This window comes from Enhydra lutris, unplaced genomic scaffold (assembly GCF_002288905.1).
Source record: "Enhydra lutris kenyoni isolate GAN:26980312 unplaced genomic scaffold, ASM228890v2 scaffoldscaffold42, whole genome shotgun sequence".
Lineage (NCBI taxonomy): Eukaryota > Metazoa > Chordata > Mammalia > Carnivora > Mustelidae > Enhydra > Enhydra lutris.
In genome coordinates, this window is record NW_019154126.1 from 3,370,463 (window position 1) to 3,396,218 (window position 25,756).

At 37.7% G+C, this 25,756-nt stretch overlaps 1 protein-coding gene and 1 pseudogene across 1 annotated transcript in view; both read left to right on the forward strand.

The window, feature by feature from the left end:
* Positions 1-25,756, forward strand: part of LOC111155601 (DnaJ heat shock protein family (Hsp40) member C1) — a 224,017-nt gene that overhangs the window by 153,797 nt on the left and 44,464 nt on the right. The gene's annotated exons all lie outside the window — the stretch shown is intronic.
* On the forward strand, positions 2,891-25,528 carry LOC111155614 (annotated as a pseudogene).

Below are 25,756 nucleotides of genomic sequence, written 5' to 3' on the forward strand. Positions count from 1 at the left end.
GGAAAATAATGTGACTGGGTGATACAGTGATAAGTAAGACATGCCCAATTTTGTCCTTGATACTAACTTTTATTAAGTGGCTAGTATGTGTCTGGTACTATTCTATGTACTTTATATATAACTCATTTAATCCTCACAGCAACCCCATGTGGTATATGCTATTATTTTCCTCATAATACACAAAAGAAATAAAATAACTTTTTCCAAATTAGCTAGTAAATGACATAGCCATGATTCAGACCCACTTCACTAGTTTCAAAATCCATGCTCTTAGCCACTACCACCACTATATCATTTAGTTGACTAGTTGAAAAGGTAAGACAGAGACTTAAGCACATTTTGAGGTGTACCGTAAGAGCTTTGTGAGAGGTTTAAAGTACTTTTGCAGTTCAGCAGATGGCAAGATTACTTCCACCTAGGAAAAAAAAAAAAAGCTTTATGAGGGATTTGGAAATCGGGTGGGGAAAAACATTCCAGAGAAGAATCTGCATGATATAAAGCACTCTTGAGACAGACTATTCAGAGCATATTACCAGGAACTGTGAGTAATGTAGTTTAGCTGGGACAAAGGGTACTTGAAATGGTAAAAGGAAATAAGTTTATAAAAGTAGGTTGCAGCCAAATTGTAGGTCTTGAATGTGAAATTAAGGTATTAAATCACATTTTATAGGTTGTAGAGTGATATTATTAAGCCTATATCTTAGAAATGTTCAACTACAATAATGTTTAAGGCCAAAGGGAAGAGAAGGACCAATTAGAAAGTTATTGCAGTAGTCTCAGAAATAATGAAGCCCTGAATTAGGTACCTAACAGGGGAAGAGACCGGAGAAGAGACTGTAGGAGTCTTCTTAAATTTTCAGCTATTGCCAACTGATTGGCTACCAGGTGATTGAAAGAGGCACATACCATTGACTTAAAGATAAGGGAGCACAGTTAGGAGATTACAGATAGAGAAAGGAGATATAATCAGTTTGAGAAATATGCCAGATTTATCATGCCAGTAGAAGGAAACATTCAGCAGACAGTAATGTAGAATTTAAGAGATCAGAATTAGAGATGTAACTATTGGAGACCTTGGCATACATCCGATAGCTGAAACCAGGGAAGCATGTGGAGGAAAAACATCTAGGGGACAGATGGAGGAATCAGAACTACCAAAGGAATATTCCCAAAGTAAACAGAACCAGAAGGATTAAAATAGGAAGTGAGACAGTGGAATGTTGCAGAGAGGTAAAACAAATGTGGCGAATTTCTTGGCCACATTTACAAAATCTAGGTTGTGAGATCATGAGTATTTAGGCTTATATACACTTATGCCTTATGTATTCTATTTTATTCTTTCTCTTAGACACTTCTCTTAGACAGTTATTTGTTTCGTTTCCTGTCATTGGCTGTTCTACTTCAAATCATTTTTTAGTCCTTATAAGTCAATTCTAGATTCCCTCACAGCACCTGGAAATCATAGATTAACTATGGCACCTATACATGTTATATATAAATATATGCTATAGACTATATATAATATATATAAATAAAGTAAATATTATGTTCTAGACATAAGAGTCAATGTAGACTAGTCCTTGAGAATGCTCCTTTGGGAGATTTCTAGCAACATGAAAGACACCTGATATGAATGAACCCTGCCCTTCCAATATAGGATGAAGTATTAACAAAAAATGTAATCATAGCCTTGATTAATAAGAGAATAAAAGGGAAATCTAGTTCCATTTTAGTGCCAGTAACAACAGTTCAAAACCATAGTCATAAGTAGAAGTGACACCACAGAGTATAAGCCTCGGTGCCTGCGGTTTTAATACTTACTTGAGGCAGAAATTGTGCCTTTGGGTCCACTGGCAGCTGGAATTGAGCCTCTTCCATAAAGTCTGGTCTCAAATGGCTAGTCCCTTGTGAAAGGAGAAAGAGCAAAATTCAGTGGTCCAAAGCCATTAAAAACTCTAGGAACCTGATAAAAGCTAATGTAAAAATGTTCTCTACCACGAAACTTAGGGCTTTTGAAACTCCTGTTGAGGGTGTTTAAAAAAAAGAGAAAAGACTCAGTAAAGATGTGCTCACAATAAAAATATAAATTTTTGAGGGTTATCAACAGATCCAAAGAAAATTTTAATTCCATAAACAGAAGAGAACCAACTTAAAAGAGACCATAAAACTACTTATATTAAAATAAGTAACTTAAGAGATTAAAAAAAGGAATAAAACCATAATGAAAGAACATGACAGGAATAAAAGGGTAAGAAAAAAAAAACATCTGGAAATGAAATGTTCACTGTTTTTTGTTTTGTTTTATTTTTAATGGTTGGATTAAACTGCTGAGATGAAAACTGGTGAATTAGATGATCTGGTCAAATCACCCAGAATGTAGAACGAAGAGAGAAGGATGGGGAAATAGAAGAATGATTGGGAGATATGGAAGGGAGAATGAGAAAGTATAGATCTATCTAAATGACAGTTCCAGAAGGAGAGAATGGGAGATGTAGTACTCGATAAAATAATGGCTGGGATTTTTCAGAATTGACAAGAGTCCTGATATTTAAGAAATACACAGTGTCCTAGAGAGGAGAAACAAACAAACAAAATCCATATTTAAACCGTGGAGAAACTATTGAGCATTAAAGTAAATAAAACCTGTTAAAACTAATTATGGAGAGAAAACTAAGGAACACCAGCTATACTAACAATTATCATTTGGTATCAGAAAAATCAGAAAAACACCTTCAAAACGCTGAGAGAAAAAAATTGTCATCTTAGCATATTTTATGCCTGATTAAAATATTAGTTGAGACTAAGAATAAAGATATTTTCAGAAAATTAAGACTTAACAGCTTGCCATTCCCCAACACTTACTATACAGGCTAGTAAAAGATATGCAGATATGCTTCGGTTAGAAGAAAACATTATCATAGAAGAGAGGAGAGGGCAGCAAGAAAAAGTTGTGACCAAAAAAACCACATTGGTAAATCTGAAGGGTTGGCTGTAAAAGAAACTATTGGAATAATGATGACTAATTTGGATGACTAATTAAGAACAAGCTGAAACTAAAATAAATGACAGCAGTACTTAAAAAACTGAAGAAAAATGAGGAAAATTTTAGGATCCTTGTTTTGAGAGGGAGAAAAATAGAAAAACTGTAACTGTAGACTTTGTTGGTGATTATTTAAAAATATAAGGGTATTCATTAACAATACTAGGATGTACAACTTTTTTTTTTTTTTTAAAGATTTTATTTATTTATTTAACAGATAGAGATCACAAGTTGGCAGCGAGGCAGACAGAGAGAGAGAGAGAGAGAGGAGGAAGCAGGCTCCGTGGCTGAGCAGAGAGCCTGATGTGGGGCTCGATCCCAGGACCCTGAGATCATGACCTGAGCCAAAGGCAGAGGCTTGAACCCACTGAGCCACCCAGGCGCCCCAGGATGTACAACTTTTAAACCTGGTAGAGACTAAGAAAACTTGATCAATAGAAGGGAAAGAGAAGAACAAAAGCCACACATGGTAAATTAAAAGCATAAAGATAAAGTCCTAGTATTTCAATAATCACAGTAAATGAATATAGACATTTCAAATTGAGAAACTAATACAAAATGCAACCACGTGTTGTTTGTAACAGAGAAATCTAAAGCACAATGTCTCTGAAAGATTGAAAGTAAAAGGTTAGAAAAAAAGAATGATGAGGCTAATAAGCTTTGTGCATCTAACATAACCCAAATTTACTTGTCAAAAAATATGCACAATTACCACACCTTCGAGAACAGATAACCTCTTATATAAATTATTCTACTATTCAAGGAAAACTCCCAAAGTATTTTTATGAGGCTAACATAAATCTTAATTTCAAAATTAAATATGTATTGTGAAAAAAAAGAGGTCACTGTTACAAATTAATATAGATACAAAAATCTCAGAAATGGGGCACCAGAGTGGCTCATTCATTTAAGCATCTGACTCTTGATTTTAGCTCAGGTCATGATCTCAGTGTTGTAGGATCGAGCCCCATGTCAGGCTCCATGCTTGGAGGGGAGACTGCTCAAGATTCTCTCTCCCCCTCCCTCCCATGAGCTCGCTCTCTCTCTAAAAACAAAAAACCCCACAAAACTCAAAAATGTTAGATACTGAGTTTTAAGAAACTGTTTTCTAATGTCCTGGAGTTGCTTTAAAATAATACACGTAATCCATTATACCCAACTGCCAAAATGCAAAATCCTGTGTATACGTACTTGTGAAATATTTAAAGCATTCCCTTAAGCATCATGAACATGAAAATGATGTTTGTGTTTTCTTCCATTCAACATTACCTAGAGATCCAGTTTATAAATAGTCACTCATTTGCTGAGAGACCTTACAAAAGTTACTCTTTTGGGTCCTAAGTTTCTGGTCTGTTAAATGAGTGTGATTATAATACCTACCTAGGAACATGGAATATAGGTGATCCTGCTGAGCTACCTGAGCCAAATCCAGCCTAGATCAGCCATCTCTGAGTCCCACAGACTCGTGCCATACATGCCTGTTGTGTTTTTGTTGTTGTTGTTGTTTTTTAGAGATTTTATTTAACAGACAGAGATCACAAGTAGGAAGAGGGGCAAGCACAGAGAGAGGAGGAAGTAGGCTCCCCGCTGAGCGGAGAGCCAGATGCGGGGCTCTATCCCAGGACCTTGAGATCATGACCTGAGCCAAAGGCAAAGGCTTTAACCCAGTGAGCCACCCAGGTGCCCCAACGCCTGTTGTTTTAAACACTGATGTTTGCAGTTGTTTGTTTTGCAATAATAGCAAACTAAAATACCTGGCAAAGTTAAAAATTAGATGTTGACAAGTATATGGAGGAAAAAACAGGAACTTTCCATTGCTATCAATGGGAAATTAAATTAATACAACCCCTTTGGGGAACAATATGGCAGTAGTTAATGGTAAAGTTAAAATTACCCATAGCCGGGGCGCTATGGTATTGGTATACAGACCGACATAAAGACAAAAGAATAGAGAGCCTAGAGGTATCCCTCACATATATGCTCAAATTATTTCAGTAAATGTACCAGGAACATTCAATAGGGAAAGGATGGTCTTTTTTCACAGAGTGTTGGGAAAAGTGGATATCCACATGCAAAAGAGTGAAGTTGGACCCTTGCTTTATACCATGTGCAAAAAATAATTCTAAATCAAAGACATCAACCTAAGAGCTAAAATGATAAAACTCTTATAACAAAAGAGGGGGAAAGCTTCAGGACACTGAATTTGGCAAGATTTCTTGGCTATGACAACAAAAACACAGCATCTAGAGAAAACATTAGGTAAGTAGACTTCATCAAAATTAAAAACTTTGGTATATTAAAGGACATTGTCAAGAGAGTGAAAATGGAATGGGGTGGGAAAAAATATTTGCAAGTCATATCTGATAAGAGATTAATTTCCAGAAAATATAAGGAACTACAACTCAACAACAAAAAACAATCAATTCAAAGATGGACAAAGACCTTGAATAGACATCGCTCCAGAGAAGATATATTAATGGCCTGTAAGCACATGAAAAAGTGCTCAATAACATTTTTCATTAGGCAAATACAAATCAAATACAAATACAGTGAGATACCACTGCACACACACTAGGATGGTTATAACATTTTAAAAAAAGGTACTCAAGCAAACACATGTACACTCATGTTCATAGCGGCACAATTCACAATAGCCGAAAGGTGGAAAGAGCCCAATGTCCATCAAAAGATTAATGGATAAACAAATGTGGCAAATACATATAATGGAATATTCTCAGGCACAAAAAGAACTGAAACATGTTACAATTACAAAATATTATTTTCTAGGGCCTTAATATATGTCCTTAATGTATGACCTCATTTCATGTACACAAAGGTATGTCCTCCATCCTGTTATGACAAATCTTTCCTATGGTTTGAGATATTAGTACTCTTTCAGGGCATGTTATGTGCCTATAACATCATTTGTGGAACTCTTAACACTTTAGCTGTGTTAACCGTTGAGAACAAAGCCTGTTCGAAACCCTTGTCTCAAATGTTCCTTCGATTCTCTTCTTGCCTAGCCTAGGTTTGGTATGGGGCTGCACCACCTTCTCTTAATACCAATGCCCTTTTGTTTGTTTTTAATTTTTATTTGACAGATCACAAGTAGGCAGAGAGGCAGGCAGAGAGAGAGGAGGAAGCAGGCTCGCCACTGAGCAGAAAGCCCGATGCGGGGCTCGATCCCAGCACCCTGAGATCATGACCTGAGCTGAAGACAGAGGCTTTAACCCACTGAGCCACCCAGGTGCCCCGACCACTGCCCTTTTTGAATGGAAGCTTTACTAATCCCTTAGAAAAGCAAGTGAGCTTAGTCTGCTTGGCTGTATGCGAGAACTGTTCAGTGGCAAATCACTGCCCCTCTCAGAATGGCCAGAATCTTTCTGTCTTCCCATCATTCATTCTGCTAGCCAGCCAGCCAATCAGACAGGCATTCTTTCAATATAATTATTATAAGCCTACTGGCATGGTAAAGTATACTAAGGTAATCAAGGAATTTCTTCCCATGTTTTCACCTTTTGATACATTTATCATATCCCGTTTTCACTCTCAAGTACTGAAAGCACATGAAGGAGTAACAAAGCACTTTCTATCTTATCACTGTTGTTCAAACTAAAAACCTGTTGACTGATACTGTTTATATATATGTGGAAAGTATATCAGAAGCCATAAACTTTGAATTTTTTAGAGATTTTACTTATATATTTGACAGAGAAAGAGAGAAATAGTTAGAGACAGCACAAGCAGGAGGAGCAGCAGGCAGAGGGAGAAACCGGCTCCCCAGTGAGCAAGGAGCCTGATGCAGGCTCCTGAATCCCAGGACCTGAGATCATAAACTGAGCCAAAGGCAGACGCTTAACCGCCTGAGCCACCCAAGTGCCCCTGGAAGCCATAAATTTTTAAGACTAAATAAAGAAGGAAGAAAATACAATGATAGTTAAGTAGCTTTTCTTGAGAGTGAGGAAAATAAGAGTGAGGGAAAGTTAGGGGAAAAAACACCCTAAACTTCCTTGTATAAAAATGCAATTAGATGTATGATGACACATATGAGTATTATGGAAGGTTTTATGCTATGACTTGATCCTGGTGTGATAGTGGTTTTTATACTTTTCACATCCACTTCCTTCATCCTAGGAGTCATCTTACAGCTGTATCCCACTGGTCATAAGGAGGTGTGAATAAAACATGAAAATGCACTACACTTATGAAGAAGCAGTTCTTAAGTGCACACTTCCTCTAAGTTTTGTTTTCACCTCAACAGTTTCTAATACATTGTGGTTGTCTCTGAATTTGCAGAGTTTAGAAAAGACCTAAATAACACCTATTTTTTAAATTATCATGGTTTTATAAATTACTCCCCTTTATTATGTTTTTCCTAGCTATATTCTTGTTCCTATCCCCTTTCTGTAAGTTTCACAGGCCTTCCCTTATTAATGGTTAATACTTGACACTACCAGATTGTATTCTTTTCATCAATTCAACAAGTGTTTTCTGAGCACCTACTATGTTTCTAGGACTTTATTATCTGATAACAAAACAAAAGGAAATGATATTTATCCTCATCTATAGAATTTACAAAGTCTTGTCATGACTGTGATACTCTTTAAAATTATAATTCTACTTTTTAAGTTTGTAGAAACATTGAAAAGGTATCCCACTTAAACACTTTGGCTTGATATATATTTAAGATATCCCGTGATACAACATGTATGCCCACTGGCAGTGACATCTTAACACCTACATTGATTGGTAACCTATAAACCTGACAGTGGGCTGCTGGGCAACAGTGTCTTAACCTGGCTCTGCCCCTGACTGTCCATTGAAGCTGAGGAAGATTTTTCACCTTCCAAAGGCTTCGGTTTCTTCTTTTTTTTTTTTTTAAAGATTTTATTTATTTATTTGACAGAGATTACAAGTAGGCAGAGAGGCAGTCAGAGAGAGGAGGAAGCAGGCTTCCTGCTGAGCAGAGAGCCTGATGCGGGGCTCGATCCCAGGACCCTGGGATCATGACCTGAGCTGAAGGCGGAGGCCTTAACCCACTGAGCCACCCAGGCGCCCCGGTTTCTTCTATCTTAAATTGTCTCTGTGATCCTTCTAATTCTAAAAATCTTATTAAATATTTCAACATATACAACAATTGAAATATGGCTTTTCTAAGAGAATATAACTACTAAAATTGTTCCCCCCCACACACCATGCTTTAAAAAGCTAATTAGATTCCAGTGTACATATGTAATACTTACTGAATACTGTGACTTTGACAAATACCGGATGGACCATTGTTGAATAGAATAGAAAGAATATGGTGGATTTCTCATTTTCCCTGTACCATTTACAATCATAAATCCTAATTTTTTAAAATCCCTTCAATTTCTTTTTGTTATTTTTTTCCCAAATAGGATGATATGGGACATTTTCTGCTGGAGACAAAAATATCTGTTCCCCTGAGATTACATTTAACTTTAAAAGATGTAAATACATAAAATATTCCCAGATATTTTATATATATAAAATATATCTTTGGTAGACTTACTGAGCAAGAGATCTACATTTTGAGCCTCACTAATCTTGAGAGAAATATGTAATTATTACTTCCCATTTGTGTATGTTATTCACTTCTAATAATACATCTTAAAAGTTATTTTTCTACCTCCAAAGGGGCCTGGTAGATTTTCCACCTATTTCTCCTACAGCTTCTTCTACTTTTTCCCCACAGTGCTTATTCATGAATTACTCACTGACTTTATAATGTGCTACAGGCATTGAGAATATGTAAATGGAAGGCATGGTCGCAAAACTTTAGATTATCATACACACAGTTATGTAAAGAGACCATCATAATATAATACTGCGATTTTCGTAAAAGTATATTAATGGTATGGAATACTCAGTATACTGGGAGTTAGAAAGGCTTCACTGAGAAAACCTACTCCTTTTTTTTTTTTTTTTAAAGATTTTATTAATCCATTTGACAGACAGTGAGAGAGGGAACACAGGGACGGGGAGTGGGTGAGAGAGAAGCAGGCCTCCCACGAAGCAGGGAGCCATGATGCCTTGGGATCATGACCCAACCCGAAGGCAAACGCTTAACAACTGAGCCACCCAGGTGCCCCCTCCTTTTTTTTTTTTTTTAAATTGAAGTATTGTTGGCATACAGTATTAGTTTTGGGTTTACAATATAGTGATTCTACGTTTGTATATATGAAATGCTCACCACAATAAAGTATGTTTGTATGTTCACCATACAAACTTAATACAGTTTTATTGACTATATTCCCTATGCTGTACTTTTTATCCTTATGACTTACTTTACATCAGAGTTTGTACTTTTTCAGTATTTTGCCCATGCCCGCCCCTGGCCATCATCAGTTTGTATTTAGGAGCCTGTTTCTGGTTTTTCAGTTGTTTTCTTTTGTTTTTGATTCAGATCATAAACCATTTGTCTTCTCCTGTCTGACTTCACTGAGCATAATACCCTCTAGGTCCTTAAAGCAAAGAGCAATATTTCATTCTTTATGTCTGAGTAATATTTCATTGTAGATATATATGCCATATCTTTCCCATCACTTATTGATGGACACTTGGATTACTTCTACTTTTTCTAGTTGCTTTAGGTTTGTAAGGCTAGCTTGTTTGAGATGTTTCTTTCTTGAAGTAGGCAGGTAACACTATAAACTTCCCTTTTAAACGGTTTTTGCTGTGTCCCACAGATTTTGAACCATTGTGTTCCCACTTTCATTTGTCTCAGAGTATTGTTTGATTTCTTCTTTAATTTCTCCATTGACCCATTGGTTGTTTTGTAACATGTTGTTTAGTCTCCACATATTTTTTGTTTTTTCCAGTTTTTTTTTTTCTTGTAATTGATTTCTAGTTTCATACTGTTGTGTTTAGACAAAATGATTGGTGATTTCAATCTTCCTAAATTTATTAGGACTTATTTTGTGGCCTACCTTGTGATTTATCCTGAGAATATTTCATAGGCACTTGAAAAGAATGTGTATTCTGTTTTTGGATGGAATGTCCTGTATATTTCTATTAAGGCCATCTAGTCTAATTTGTCATTCGAAGCCATTGTTTCCTTATTGGTTTTCTGTCTGGATGATCTATCCATTGATGTAAAGAGGGTGTTAAAGTCCTCTACTATTACTGTATTACTGTCAGTTTCTCCCTTTATGTCTGTTCATATTTGCTGTATATATTTATGCTCCCATTTGTGCTCCTCTGCTGTGCTTCTAGCACAGATTTACAATTGTTTTATCCTCCTGTTGGATTGATCCTTTATTATTATGTAATGCCTTTGTTTCTTGTTACAGTCTTTGTTTTAAAGTTGATTTTGTCTTGATATAAATATTGCTACCCCCGCATATTTTTTTCACTCTCATTTGCATGGTATGTGTTTTTTCAACACTTCACTTTAAGTCTATAAATGTCTTTAGGTCTCTACCCCTCCTACTCTTCTTGATGTGGCTTTTTCTTTATATCTTCAGCTGTGGGAGAGCTGTTCTGCTCATCTTCAGGTCATTTTCAGAGTGAGTTGCATTCTTGATGTGTCTGTGGGAGGAGGTGAGCTCAGGTTTCTTCTATTCTGCCATCTCCCTGAGCTCCAAAGCCAGTAAAATCCTGTTCAGTTTTTATATATGCTGATTTTTAATCCAGAGCTTGTACGTGATTTTTGGAGGCTGAGAAGTCCCATGATATTCTGTCTGCAAGCTAGATACCCAGAAAAGCCTGTAGTGTAGTTTGAAGGCTGTCTTTGGTGAGGAGGACTACAGCGTGATGGTATAGATTCCAGTCCAAGTCTGAAGGCTTGAGAATCAGGAGTGCTTAAGAGGTTTTCCAATGAGGACAGACCAGGTGGGCCTCTCAGTGGAAACGTATTCTTAATAGAGAAGGAGTTAGGTAGACCACGCACAATCGTGCCTTCTGGGCAAAAGGAAAATATTCAAAAAAGGCACAGAGATAAGTAACAGCCTGACTGTTCAGCCGGTAGTTTTGGATATCTGAGGCAATGATTAAGATGAAATAAAACGGGACGCCTGGGTGGCTCAGTTGGTTAAGCAGCTGCCTTCGGCTCAGGTCATGATCCCAGCGTCCTGGGATCGAGTCCCACATCGGGCTCCTTGCTCGTCAGGGAACCTGCTTCTCCCTCTGCCTCTGCCTGCCATTCTGTCTGCCTGTGCTCGCTCTCTCCCTCTCTCTCTCTGACAAATAAATAAATAAAAAAAAAAAAAAAAAAAAAAGATGAAATAAAACTGGAGAGGAAGGCAAGGACCAGATGCCAAGTCTTTAGATGTCATGCATAGGAACCTGAATTTTTTTTTCCTACAGGAAATGGGAACACTGGTGGATTTTTAATAGTGGATCAAATTTGTAAGCTCTTAGACAAGTTATATCTCAATGCTCTGTGATACTCTCATAGATTGATGAGTATTAAATGATTTAATATATGTGAAGTACTTATAGATGCTTATTATTGTACCTGGCACTGTCAAAGAAGACCATCAAAGCCTTGTAGGACCTAATCCCTGAATTCTTGAGCCTTATGTCTCAAAATCTTACTTACCCACTACTTATCCCATACTGGACCACCCACTGCTGTTTTAATTTACATTTCTCTGGTAGCTAATGATATTGAGTATATTTTCATATGCTTACTGGCCATTTGTATATCCTCTTTGGAAAAAATGTCTATGAAGTTCTTTTTTCCACTTGCCTAATTAAGGCATTCTTTATGTATGCTGGATACCAGACCCTTATCAGGTATATATCTAGAATATATACTTCACATCAGGGAAATGCAAACCAGTGAGATATCACTTTATGCCTAGTAAGCTGGCCAAAAAAGACAGATAATAAAAAATCTTTGCAAAGACATGGAGAAACTGGAACTCTTATGAATGGCTGGTGAGATGTAAAATGGTACAACTGCTTTGGGAAGCAGACTAGCAGTTCCTCAGAAAGTTAAAGAGTTACCATATCATTCAGTATCCATATCATTAAGATACCATTCTTCAGTATCTAATCAAGGGACTGAAATAGGTCTACACAAAAGCTTATACATGACATGCCCATAGCAGTATTATTCATAATAGTCAAAAAGTGGAAACAATCCAAATGTCCATCAGGTGATTACTGGATGAACAAAATGTGATATATCCGTACACTGAAATATTATTTGGCAATAAAAAGGAACTGTACCGATACACACTATAGCAGGAACCTTGAAAACATTATGCTAAGTAAAAGAACACACACACCATATGATTCCACTTACATGAAATACCCAGAATAGGGAAAATTTTAGAGACAGAATGTAGAGTAGTGGTTGTCTAGGGCTGAGGAGGTTGGGGCAAAGGTAAAAGATTTCTTTTGGGGATAAGGAAATGTTTTAACATTGTTTATAAATTGTTTTAACATTGATTATAGTGATCATCGTACAACATACTAATAAACACTGAATCAGATACTTTAAATAGGTTAATTTTTAGTATGCTATCTATATCTTAATGCAGTCAATAATGATTTAATAAATTTTTTATTAAGTGTGGTCAAACTGACTTTTAAAGACTACCTCTCAGGTACTAAATATGTGATCTTCTATAATTTTAAATTATGTTAGTGGTAAGTCAACACATTTTTAGAATTTCAAAACATGACTGACAAGCTGGTAGACCTATTCATTTCTGCCAAAACTGAAAAGTAATTTTAACTGCTTTTTCATGAGTTCTTAAACCCACTGTCATGTTCTAAAAATTTTCTGTTAACATCATGTTAGTCTTGAAATGTAATTTTACTTTATCCTAAATAGTGTAATAGTGATGCATATAACTGACTTTTTATACTTTACTCTTCTCTATTGTTCTAAAAGCAACAGTTTCAAGCAGTCCTACTGTAATCCTTTAGAAGATATTTTTCTACTTTCCAGCATATAAAAAACAGTAGAAACTAATGACTCTACAAAATTTTCTAATATAAGTTTACCAGTGCTCATTTCCAATATATTTATTATAGAGTAAAATACACTTTTACTATATCATTTACATATACATACAAAGACATATATATGTAAATGATATAGTAAAAGTTGGGTTTTAGTCATATTTTTGTCCAGAATACATTTTTTCTTTCGTTAGGAGCTTTTCTTTATTTAGTCTTTATTCAAATTCCACTTAGTTAACATACAGTGTAGTATTAGTTTCCAGTGTATAATATAATGATTCAACACTTCCATACAACACCTGGTGCTCATCACAAGTAAGTGCCTTAATCCCATCGCCTATTTAACCCATTCCCCCATCCTTCTCCCCTCTGGTAACCATCAGTTGTTCTCTATGGTTAAGATTCTGTTTCTTGGTTTGCCTCTCTCTCTTTTGTTTCTTAAATTCTACGAGTAAAATCATGTGGTATTTGTCTCTGTGGCTGACTTTATTTCACTTAACATAATACTCTCTAGCTCCATCCATGTTGTTGCAAATGGTGAGATTTCATTCTTTTTTATGGCTGAGTAATATTCTATTATATGTTTATACCATGTCTTCCTTATCCATTCATCATTTGATGGACTCTTGAACTGTTTCCACACAAAAACAGACACACACATAGATCCATACAGCATAATACAAAACCCAGAAATAAACCCACAACTGTATGGTGAATTAATCTTCAAAAAAGCAGGAAAGAACATCCAGTGGGAAAAAGATGGTCTCTTCAACAAATGGTGTCAGAAAAACTGGACAGCAACATGCTAAAGAATGAAACTAGACCACTTTCTTACACCATACACAAACAAACTCAAAATGGATTGAAGACCTAAATGTGAGACCTGAAACCATAAAAGTCCTTGAAGAGAGCACAAGCAGAAATTTCTGTGATATCAGACATACCAACGTTTTTCTAGATATGTCTCCTGAAGCAAGGGAAATAAAAGCAAAAAATAAACTACTGGGACTACGTCAAAATAAAAAGCTTTTGCACAGTGAAGGAAACAATCAAAACTAAAAGGCAACCTATGGAATGGAAGAAGATATATATGTGAATCTCATATCTGATAAAAGGTTAGTATCCAAAATCTGTAAAGAACTTATCAAACTGAATACCCAAAAACCAAATAATCCAATTTAAAAATGGGCAGGAAACATGAATAGACATTTTTCCAAAAAAGACATACAGACGGCCAACAGACATATGAAAAGATGCTCAACATCACTCATCCTCAGGGAAATACAAATCAAAACTACAATAAGATATCACCTCACACCTGTTAGAATGGCTAAAATAACAAAAGAAACAAGTGTTGGCAAGGATGTGGAGAAAGAGGGAACCCCCTTACATTATTGATGGGAATATAAACTGGTACAGCCACTCTGGAAAACAGTATAGAGTTTCCTTAGAAAGTTAGAAATAGAACTATCCTATGATCCAGTAATTGCACTAGTCATTTAGCCAGTACCTAAATAATACACAATTACTAATTCAAAGGCATACATGCACCCCAATGTTTATAGCAGCATTATCATTAGGAACTGTTAATCCTAAGTTGGTTCCTATATTGACTTCCTAGGAGGCCTTAAAAAAATTATAATACCTCTTTTTGTCAGTTTCCTAATCTTAAAGGTGTGACATTATTTTAGGAAAAGCAAGACAAGATATAACTTCTGTAGAACAATAGATGTAACTAAAAAAGAAAATGGTGGGGGTAAGGGGAACAAACACTGGAAGTCATGATATAGGTCCTTTGCCTACATGATCAGACAGATTATACAGCATTATTCTACAAGCAGGGATAAAGATTTAAATAGACGGAACATTTCTTTGTAATTTAAAATCGGGTTTTGTGTGTGTGTGTGTGTGTGTAAAGATTTTATTTATTTGAGAGAAAAAGAGTGAGAAAGAGGAGGAGCAGGGAGGAGAGGGAGAAACAGACTCCCTGTTGAGCAAGGAGCCCAATGTAGGGCTCCATCCCAGGATTCTGGGGTCATGACATGAGACAGGCAGATGCTTAACTGACTGAGCCACCCAGGTGCCCCTAAAATAGTTTTAATGCAAAAAAAAAAAAAAAAAAAGGAAAGGAAAGAAAATGTGATTTGCTACATCTTAAATTTATCTATATAATGGAAATTATATGGCATACAGTAGACAAGTAAACCATTGTAACAGACAGAGGGTCCTGAATTAGATGCAGCCAGTTGCTTTTTGATGATGGTATCAAGGCAATTCAGATGGGTAAAGAATAGACTTTAATAGATGGTAGTGAAACAACTGGATACCCATGTGAAATAGACAATGAACTTAGATGCTAGCTCATCTGATAGGCACAGATATCCTAGACAGAACACTCAAATCACTAACCATGAAAGAAAAATATTAATAAATTGTACTTCCTGAAAATTAAAAACTTAGCATTTTAAGAAAATGAAAGGGCATAGATTGTCAACAACTGTGAAGGGTCTACAGTTTCACCCTATTTGTAGACTAACAAGTTAGCCCACCACAGTTTCAACGATACTAGTGGAAAACATGAGATTGGAGATAAAGGACAGTTTATTGCTGTAGCAGTAGCAGTGGCCAGAATACCAGCTTTTTTATGCCAATCCCACAAGCCTCAGGTATTGTGGGATATATTAACAATTGTGCAGTTTCTGCCTTTACCCACAGGAAATTGTGGCAATTTGGTCATCAATAACAACCCTGGAGTTGAGATTGACCTGAATGCCTTCCACCACCATGGTAGGTAATGTCATTGGTCAGTTCAGATAGTCAGGAACAAATTTCATACCACTTTTTAAAATTGGAGGATTCCTCCTGTAGGGATAACCCCATCATAGAGCACATAAATAACAAGCCAGTTATCCCTCTGGGTAACCAAGGGTAGTCTTATTTTGGAGACACCTCCTCAGTCATCTGCGGGCTATATAACATACTGGTGGTGTTTCTTTAAACACTTGAAGTTCTCTTATGACCATTCAAATTAATGACTAGCTTTCACACCAAATATAGTCCCATCTTTGGGACTGTCAAGAACTGTCAAGAACTATGAAGAGTTGGAGATTTTACTCTGCTTGCAAATGAATAAGTTAACCTGCCATAGTTTCATGCTTTTTGAAGACACAAGACTCCTTGATCAGAGACAAAGGACATTGTATTACTCACAGCAAAAGTAGTAGCTAGAATTTTAGTATTTTTCTTCTGGTTCCCTAAACCCCATTCCCACAGAACAATACAAAGAGGTCCGTATGACCCCCTGTACAACCAGTGGATTATGTTACAGAAGTAGATTATGTTACTATGTTCCCCTAAGTTTAAGGAACCCAAATCTGCATGCAGTAAGCATGGCTCCCCTTTCCTCCAGAGGGAGGTAGTATCTTCACTATACTAAACAACACGAATGGTTGCCCTTTGATCTTGAAGAGGAACAGTCTCTTCCTATCACTACTTATCTGTTGGACTGCTTGAGTGCCCTTACAACTTAGCACTGGCTTTCTCCAGAGCCAAGCGATAGAAGAGAGAGCAAGACAGAAGCTGTGATGTCTTTTATAACTTATCCATGTAAGTCATTCCCACAATATCCTAGAAATCAATTAGAAGAAGTGTACTAGAAAATTCACAAACAACATGCAGCTGAACAACCAGTGGGTCAAAGAAGAAAATGAAGTATCTTGAAACAAATAAAAAACAATATACCAAAACTTATGGGATGCAGCAAAAGCAGTTTTAAAAAGAGTTCATAGCAATAAATGCCTATATCAAGAAATAAGAGGATGCCTGGGTGGCTCAGTCATTAAGCATCTGCCTTTGGCTAGGTCATGATCCCAGGGTCCTGTGACTGAGTCCTTCATTGGGCTCCATGCTCAGTGGGGCATCTGCTTCTTCCCCCACCCTTCCCTCCTGTTTGTGCTGTCTCTTTCTCTCAAAAATGAATAAATCTTAAAAAAAAAAATAAGAAAAATGTCAAACAACCTAACTTTATACCTCAAGGAACTAGAAAAAGAATAAACAAAGCACTGAGTTAGTAGTCAGAAGGAAATAAAGATCACTGAAGTAAATGAAATAGAGACTAAAAAGAAAAAAGATCAATGAAACTAAAACCTAGTTCTTTGAAAGACAAAATTGACAAACCTTTAACTGGACTCACCAAGAAAAAAGAAAGGACTCAAAATCAGAAATGAAACAGATATCACATCTTATACCACAGAAATATAAAGGGCCATAAGAAACTGAACAGTTATACACCAACAAATTGGACAACCTCAAAGAAATTCATGTTCCCAGAAATATACAACTGACAAAGACTGAATCATGAAGAAATAGAAAATCTGAGGGATGCTTGGCTGGCTCAGTTGGTAGAACATGTGACTGTTGATCTTGGGGTTGTGAGTTCAAGCCCCATGTTGGGCACAAAGCTTGCTTAAAAAGAAAAAAGACTGATTACTAATAAGGACATTGAATTAGTAATCAAAATCTGCCAACAAACAGAAGTCCAGAACCCAACGGCTTCACTGGTGAATTCTACCAACAATTCAAAGAGGAATTAAATACCAATCCTTCTTAAACTTTTCAAAAAATAAATAAATAAAAAACCCTGATACCAGACAAGGAAGGCAAAAGAAAAAATTACAAGCCAGTATCTCTCATGAACACAGATGCAAAAATCCTCAATAGAATATTAACAAACCAGATTCAGCAATATATCAAAAGTCCCATATACCATGATCAAGTGTGATTTATTCCAGGGATGCAAGGACAGTTTGTAGATGACATGGTATTATATTTTTAAACCCTGAACACTCCACCAGTCAACTGTTAGAACCAATCAACAAATTCACTAAGGTTTCAGGACATAAAAATCAGTTATACAAAAAGAATAAAACACCTAAGAATAAATTTAACCATGGAGATAAAATACCTGTATACTATCTATGAACAAAGATGAAAGAAACTGAAGAAGACACAAATAAATGGAAAGAAATACCATGCTCATAGATTGGAAGAATATTGTCAAAATATCCACACTATGCAATGCAATCTGTAGATTCAGTGCAATCATATTAAAATTCCAATGGCATTTTTCACAGAAATAGAACAAACAATCCTAAAATGTGTATGGAATCACAAAAGACTGAATAGCCAAAGCAGTCTTGAGAAAGAAAGCTGTAGGCATCATGCTCCCTGGTTTCAAACTATTACAAAACTATAGTAATCAAAACACGATGATACTGGCATGAAAACAGTTACATAGAACAATGGAACAAAATAAAAAGCCCAAAAATAAACCCACACATATATGAAATTAATTTATGATAAAGGAGCCAAGAATATACAATGAAGAAAGGAAAGTCTCTTCAGCAAATGGTGTTGGGAAAACTGGACAGCCACATGCAAAAGAATGAATGTGGACTATCATCTTACATCATACACAAAAATTAATTCAAAGGGGATTAAAGACTTGAACATAAGACCTGAAACCATGAAACTCCTAGAAGAAAACATAGATGGTAAGCTCCAAGACAAGGCAGATAGATACAGAGAACAAACTGGTGATTGCCAGAGGTAGGGCGGAATCGAAGTGGGTAAAGGGAGTCAAAAGGTACAAACTTGCAGTTTAAAATATTTATTGAGATGTAATATACAACATGGTGACTATCATTAGTATGGTATTGCACATTTGAAATTTGCTAAGAGAATAGATCTTAAAAGTTTTTATCAAAAGAAAAAAATTTGTTACTATGTATGGTGACTGATTTAACTAGACTTACTGTGGTGACCAATTTGCAATGTATACAAATAGCCAGTCATGTTATACACCTGAAACTAATATAACGTTATATGTCAATTATACTTCAATAAGAGTATATTTACATCTTAGGAGGTTGAATTAAGAGTATATGGGAACTCTACTATTTTTACAACTTTTCTATGAATCTGAAATTATTTCAAGCTTAAAGGATTTTTTTTAATTAAAAGATTTTAAAGGAAAATATAAGTTACAGAATGGAAGAAGATATTCATAAAACATATCTGACAAAGCTCTTATGTCCACAAAACAAAGAACTCTTAATCAATTAACAAATAAGCAAGACATAAACACAGATTCATAAAAGTAATATTCAGTTGGGTCAATAAACATATGTAAATGTAAATATATGTAAACTAGACCATATGTAATGTGGGAAATGCAAATTATTACCAAAATACATTTCATTCCCATCAGGATGGTCAAAACTAAAACAATGTAATACCAAGTGTGGGTGAAGACCTGGAGGGCCTCTTCAAACACTGCTGGTTAGAATGTAAAACAATACAATTTGCTTGGAAAAATATAAACTAAAATAGATACTTTCCCTATGACCTAGCAATTCCACCGCCAGGTATTTATCCAAGAGGAATTAAAACATTTGACCATTAAGACAGGTATAAATAAATGTCCATAGCAGCTGTGTTCATCATACATGCTAACCAGCAGCTGGCAGCTACCCAAATGTCCATCAATAGGAGAATGGATAAACAAATTGTGATACAAGGCTTTTTTCTGATATGTGTTGTGAAATGTTTGCTCCCAGTTAGCAGCTTTCCTTTTCATTTTTTAAAAGTTTCTTTGAAAGGCCAAAAGTTTAATTTTAGCAAAATTCAAATATTTGTGCTTTTACCATTTTAAAGTTATTATGTTTATATAAATGGTATTCTGATGCTGACAGAAAGTTGCCAAAACCTTTACAGTAAAGGAGTCTCTAGGGGTCATTAACAGGAGTGTCAGCAAATTTGCAAATTTGGATGGATTCTAGAGCCTTTTATTAAAAAAGGGACCCCCACTCAAGGAGAGCCAGTTTGTAAGTAACAGCATAAAAGGACTTAAGTACAATACATAAAGGAGAGATGTGTTTCCTCTAGAACCCAAAAAAGCCTAAAAGATGTTTTGGGTCTGAGAGACTCAAAAGCTGTTTCCTGACAGCATCCTGAGTAGAGCAGCCCTCTGTTTACCATTTAATTTTCAAGACTTTAACCAAGGTTACAGGACCTTACACTAAGTATGAGGCAGGGGCCCATTTTCTTTTTGTGAGCGTCTGAATGAGCAGGTCAAATAAATCTCCTCAGGGGACAAAGTCACCAATGTAATGTCATACTTGTCTTCCTACTGAAAGCAGGATATAGTTAAGATCTTGCCCTTAAAGACTGTGTGTGATCACAAGGCTGTTGAGGCTCCCCATGGTAGCTGGGGAGAAGGGTGTCATACTTTGGAGGTGAAGTAGTCTGCACTCAAAGGGCACCTGGATGACATAGTTGGTTAAGCATCCAGCTCCTGGTTTTGGCTCAAGTCATGATCTCAGGATCGTGAGATCAAGCCCCATGTCAGGCTCCACTCCCAGCTACGGAGTCTGCTTGGGTTTCCCTCTCCCTCTCTGCCCCTTCCCCCAAGCCCCCCACTTGCTCTCTTTCTAAAGTAAGTACATCTTTAAAAAAAAAAAGGGGGGGGGGCGCCTGGGTGGCTCAGTGGTTTAAGCAGCTGCCTTCGGTTCAGGTCATGATCTCAGGGTCCTGGGATCGAGTCCCACATCAGGCTCTCTGCTCAGCAGGGAGCCTGCTTCCCTCCCTCTCTCTGCCAGCCTCTCTACTTGTGATCTCTCTCTGTCAAATAAATAAATAAAATCTTTAAAAAAAAAAAAAAACTGAAGAGGCTGTAGAAATAGTCACTAAACAAAACATATTCACCAAATCTATAATGGCAAAATATTTACCAGTTGCTGATTGGATGAAGTCAGTAACTGCAATAATACTGACTACTGGGACATTAATGAGACCCACAGCATGAAGCTTGAGGTAATCCACCAAGAGGCACCATTCATTCTTCCCAACTTTAAGAGCAGGCCAAATTGAACTGTTAAATGGCAGAGCAGTGGGGATAATCACCCCTTCTCTAAATGTGTCTTGTATAGTGGGTTTCAATCATTAAAAAGCCACGTTTTAATATACATTGGACATTATTAACTGTTTTAATGGGAGAGGAGGTCCATGGGGTTCCATTTTATCAAGATAATTTGTAAGTGGCAACTACTTAATTTTATTACTCATCCAGTCAGAGAGTCCATAACCACTATGGGATATTTTAGGAGATGGCTACTGCAACCATGAGCAATTTGGCAAGAGTAGTGTCTGTGGTTAAGGTGAGGCGTACCTGTTTGTCCTCTCATCATGTTCAGTAGTTCCCCCAATATTATAGGTGGCACTTTGTTTAAACTTACTGATATCCCAAGTACGACCATAATTTGAGCCCTGTATAAACCCATGAAAGTTTGGCAATTGGTATACTGCAGCAGATTTTAAATTAATTCAAAACCAATATTATAGAAGCACAAAGCCAGTCCGTGCCCTTTTATCTTTGTGTTGTATGAATTCTTTTAGTAAATTTCAGGTTACTACCTGGGTCTAATAGTGTACTTTTGTTTTTAGTTTTTGTTTCCTCCTTATTGTAGACTGAATTGTGTTCCCCCCCCACCACCTCACACATTGAACCCCTAAGCCCCAAAGTGACTATTTGAAAATGGGGCCTTTAAGGAAGTAATTAAGATTAAATGAGGTCATAAGAGTGGGGCCCTAACCTGATAAGACTGGTGTCCTTTTAAGAAGAGGGAGAGAAACCAGGGATCTATTTCTCTTTCTCTTCCTCCCTCGTACGGAGAAAAGGCCATCTACAAGCCAGGAAGAGAGTTCTCATAAGAAACAACTCTGATGGCACCTTAATCTTGGACTTCTAGCCTCTGGAACTATGGGAAAATAGATTTCTGTTGTCCAAGCTGCTCAGTCTATGGCATTTTATTATAGCCACCCTAACAAACCAATGCACTCCCCCTGTATCCAGTTTTCTTTTTCTTTTCTCCTGCTACTTATTGGTGGTGATTACTAGATGTATTTCAAGGAGGTCTTCTCTACACTCCTCATATTTATAAATTCCTTCTTTCAGAGACTCAAATCAGTATCATCAGGATTAGGGCTCTTCCCCATGACAGTGGTTCAGCGAATGCCTTGGCTGTACCACAGGTATTCCATGGGTGTTTTTGAGGATCAAGATCATTCCGGGGTCAGAGAAATAGGCAGCAGAAGCTATAGAAGAATTTTGTAGGGTCCTATCAAGCCGTGTGCCTTTAGAATAAATCTGAGTAATTCAACTCTTCAAATAATGCCTTGCTATTCTTCCACACACAAATGATCACCCAGTGGGCCTATGTACTGTAGAAGCTGCAAGTCTAAACCCCTCTGTAGAATACGGGCTAATATCTGATTGAGACACACAGCCAGTCAATCACAGGATGAGTCTTGCCTGAATCTAGCGTCAGTCATGGCTTAGGACTGAATCACAACACGCAACTCAATGTAAGACACATAAGACAGGTTTGAGCTGAGACATGACTCAAGGCAACCTAGAGGGCCCCATCCCATACACCTCTCCCTAAACACCAGTTATTGAAACTTCCACCTTAAATTGGTTCAGTCTATAACAGAGGTTCGGTAGAACTCAGCAAATGTAGCACCAAGCCACAGAGAAAACTGAAGCAAGAGAAAAAAGTCCCTCAGCCAGGGGTAGGGGTCCTCCTCTGTACATCCTGCTTCCAGTACCAATTGTGTCCCTTGCAGAAATAAGATGGACCTCCTCCACACACCAAATTTAGCTCAGATAACCAAGACTGATGATGTCACACACAGAGACACTAGGAGTATACAAAATTCATTTTACTATATAATACAGCTCTCTGAGGCAAACAGGGCAGACTTCCCATATTAGCCCAAAATTGCTTGAGAGAAAAGGAAAAGGAAACTGGCTTGGAGTTTTTCATTGTGGTTGAGAGTGAGGGTGGGATGAGGGTTCTTGTGCACAGGGAGGGGCTTGCAAGGTCTCAGTCTCCTGGGCTTTTTTTTTTTTTTTTTAAGATTTTATTTATTTACAGACAGAGATCACAAGTAGGCAGAGAAGCAGGCAGAGAGAGAGGGGGAGAAGCAGGCTCCCAGCTGAGCAGAGAGCCCGATATGAGGCTCGATCCCAGGACCCTGAGATCATGACCTGAGGCAAAGGCAGAGGCTTTAACCCACTGAGCCACCCAGGTGCCCCTCCTGGGCTTTAACAGCTTGCCCAGATGCAGGGCACAAAGGGAAGAGTGAGACTTCAAAGCTATCAGCAATCAAATATCATAAAATGGAGTCAGCTGTTTGTTACCATATTAAATTTTCATGAATGGATGATTCTAGTACATACTGTTTAGGTTAGAATTTGAATAATGTAATGTGTGTTTCACCATTTTAAATAAGACTTTGCAAGTTTTTTCACATAAAGCTATATTCTTGTTAAATAGATCACTTTGATCCCATTTGTTTATCATTTGTCCCTTCTAAATCCTCACAAAATGAGAATAAAGGAATAAAAAAGGCATAAACCCTGGAACAAAGACTAGAAGAGACAACTGTAGCAGTCAGGCAATGTTAATGAAATTTTGTAAGATGGGGAGGAGTAGATAATTACCAGCATCTTAGGCCTTACCTTTCCCCCATCTGCCCTTGCAGGAGACTGACTCATGTCACACAAGCCCAAAAGAGCTCAGGAATTAAAGGTGTAGGGTAGGACAAGGGGACTGGATAAAAGACCGCACAAGGAGTAGTTTGACACCTCCCTCCAGATCTTTTCCCCAACCTGAATTTGTTATTTAACAGTGTTCCAAGGAAAGGAATAAAAATGGGCAGGAAAGCTTTATTTAAAAATAGCCTGAAGAACACCAATCTAAGATGTCAACTATGCAAACCTTCAGTAATTACTCCCTCAGCCTTTCTCAGGCAGGGTTTAACAAGAGAATTATGCCCTATTGTTCATGCATTTAGTATATGTAATGAACTAACTTCTCTCCTATGCTAGTTATGTACCATCCTTGGGAGAATTTAAAAAGTGTCATTTCAATAGTTTTCTGTATCTTATCGTTCAGGCAAGGAACCCCAGTTGAGAAAGAGTACCCCCACATAATAATTCAAAAATACTGCTTTCCTAGGAAAATTATAGAGATTAGAACTACCATTAGAGACTTAAGAAAGTATTACTCACATAGCACAAATTTAATTAGAAACTGCCAGGGGGCACCTGGGTGGCTCAATGGACAAAGCATCCAAGTCTTAGTTTCTGCTCAGGCCATGATCTTGGGGCTGTGGCGTGAAGCTCCACATCCGGCTCCATGTTCTGCTCAGAGTCTGCTTGAAATTCTTTCTCTCTCCCTCTCCCTCTGTCCTTCTCCCTCCCCTTACACCTCCCCGCTCAAGAATGCATGTTTTCTCTAAGATAGATAAACAGACTGACAGAATCTTTAAAAAAAGAAAGAAAAAGAAATTGATGCCAGTCCCAGCTGTGGTTCTAGATGTGGTCGTCTTGGGCCAACTTTGTCCCTCTACCTGGAATGAATCCAGACCACTATCTTATACCACTTACACTTAAAATGGATTAAAGACTTGAATCTGGAGTTCCAAAGGGGAGTGGAAAGAGGACCCCAGAGAGCCCCAAGCAGCTTCACTGCCTCCAGTGGCCTCCTTCACACCCTGGGAGGAGCTACAGCTGGCCCCAGTCACCATCACTGCAACCACGAGCAGCCACCCGCCACCCCCACCCTCAGCGTGGCAGACACCAAGCCCTACACCACTGAAGTGGCTTCACATTGCTGGCACCTGCCAGCGGGGACAAGATCATCACAAGGAAGGTTGTGGGAACAGTAAATGGTTCAATGTAAGAAACCGGTATAGTTTCATCAACAGGAATAACACCAAGGAAGATGTGTTTGTGTGTCAGACTACCATAAAGAATAACCCCGGAAGTACCTTCACAATGTAGGAGATGGAGAGACCGTAGAGTTTGATGAATGAGAAAAGGTTTCAGAGGCATAAATGTGACAGGGCCTGGTGGATCTCCAGTGTACAGCAGTGAATATGCGGCAGACCGTAACCATTATACGTGCTACCCACATCACAGGGGTCCTCCACATCACAACTCCCAGCACAATTACCAGAATAGTGAGTGGGGAAAAGGACGGACGGATTGGAGCCTGCTCCTGAAGGCCAGGCCTAACAGTGCTGCCTTCCCACAGGTGAGGGTTCCCCCCTTACTACGTGGAGAGCCTCCATGGCCATGGACCACAGTCTTCCAACCCTCCTGTGCAGGGAGAGATGATGGAAGGTGCTGACACCAAGAGGGCAGGAGAACAAGGTAGACCAGTGAGACAGAATATGCATCCGGATTATACACCACGATTCTGCAGGGGTCCTCCTCACCAAAGACAGCCTAGAGAGGAGAGCAATGAAAAAGCTAAGGAAAATCAAGAAGATGAGATCCAAGGTCAGCAGCCACCTCAACGTTCGTACCATCGCAGATACCCAGAAAACCCTAAACCACAAGATGGCAAAGAGACATAAGCAGCGAGTCCACCAGCTGAGGATTCATCCACTTCCTAGGCTGAGCAGGGCAGCGCTGACTAAATGCCAGCTTACCATCTCTACACCATCAACAAAAAGAAATGAATATGAAATTCTAGCAATACAAAATGAACAAAAGTTTGGACTTGAAGACCTTAAGTGCTTGCTTTTTGCCCACTGATCAGATAAATAGCACTATCTGCATTATCTATGCAGCATGGGGTTTTTATTATTTTTACCTAAAGATGTCTCTTTTTGGAATGAAAAAGTCTTTTAAAAAAAAACAAACCT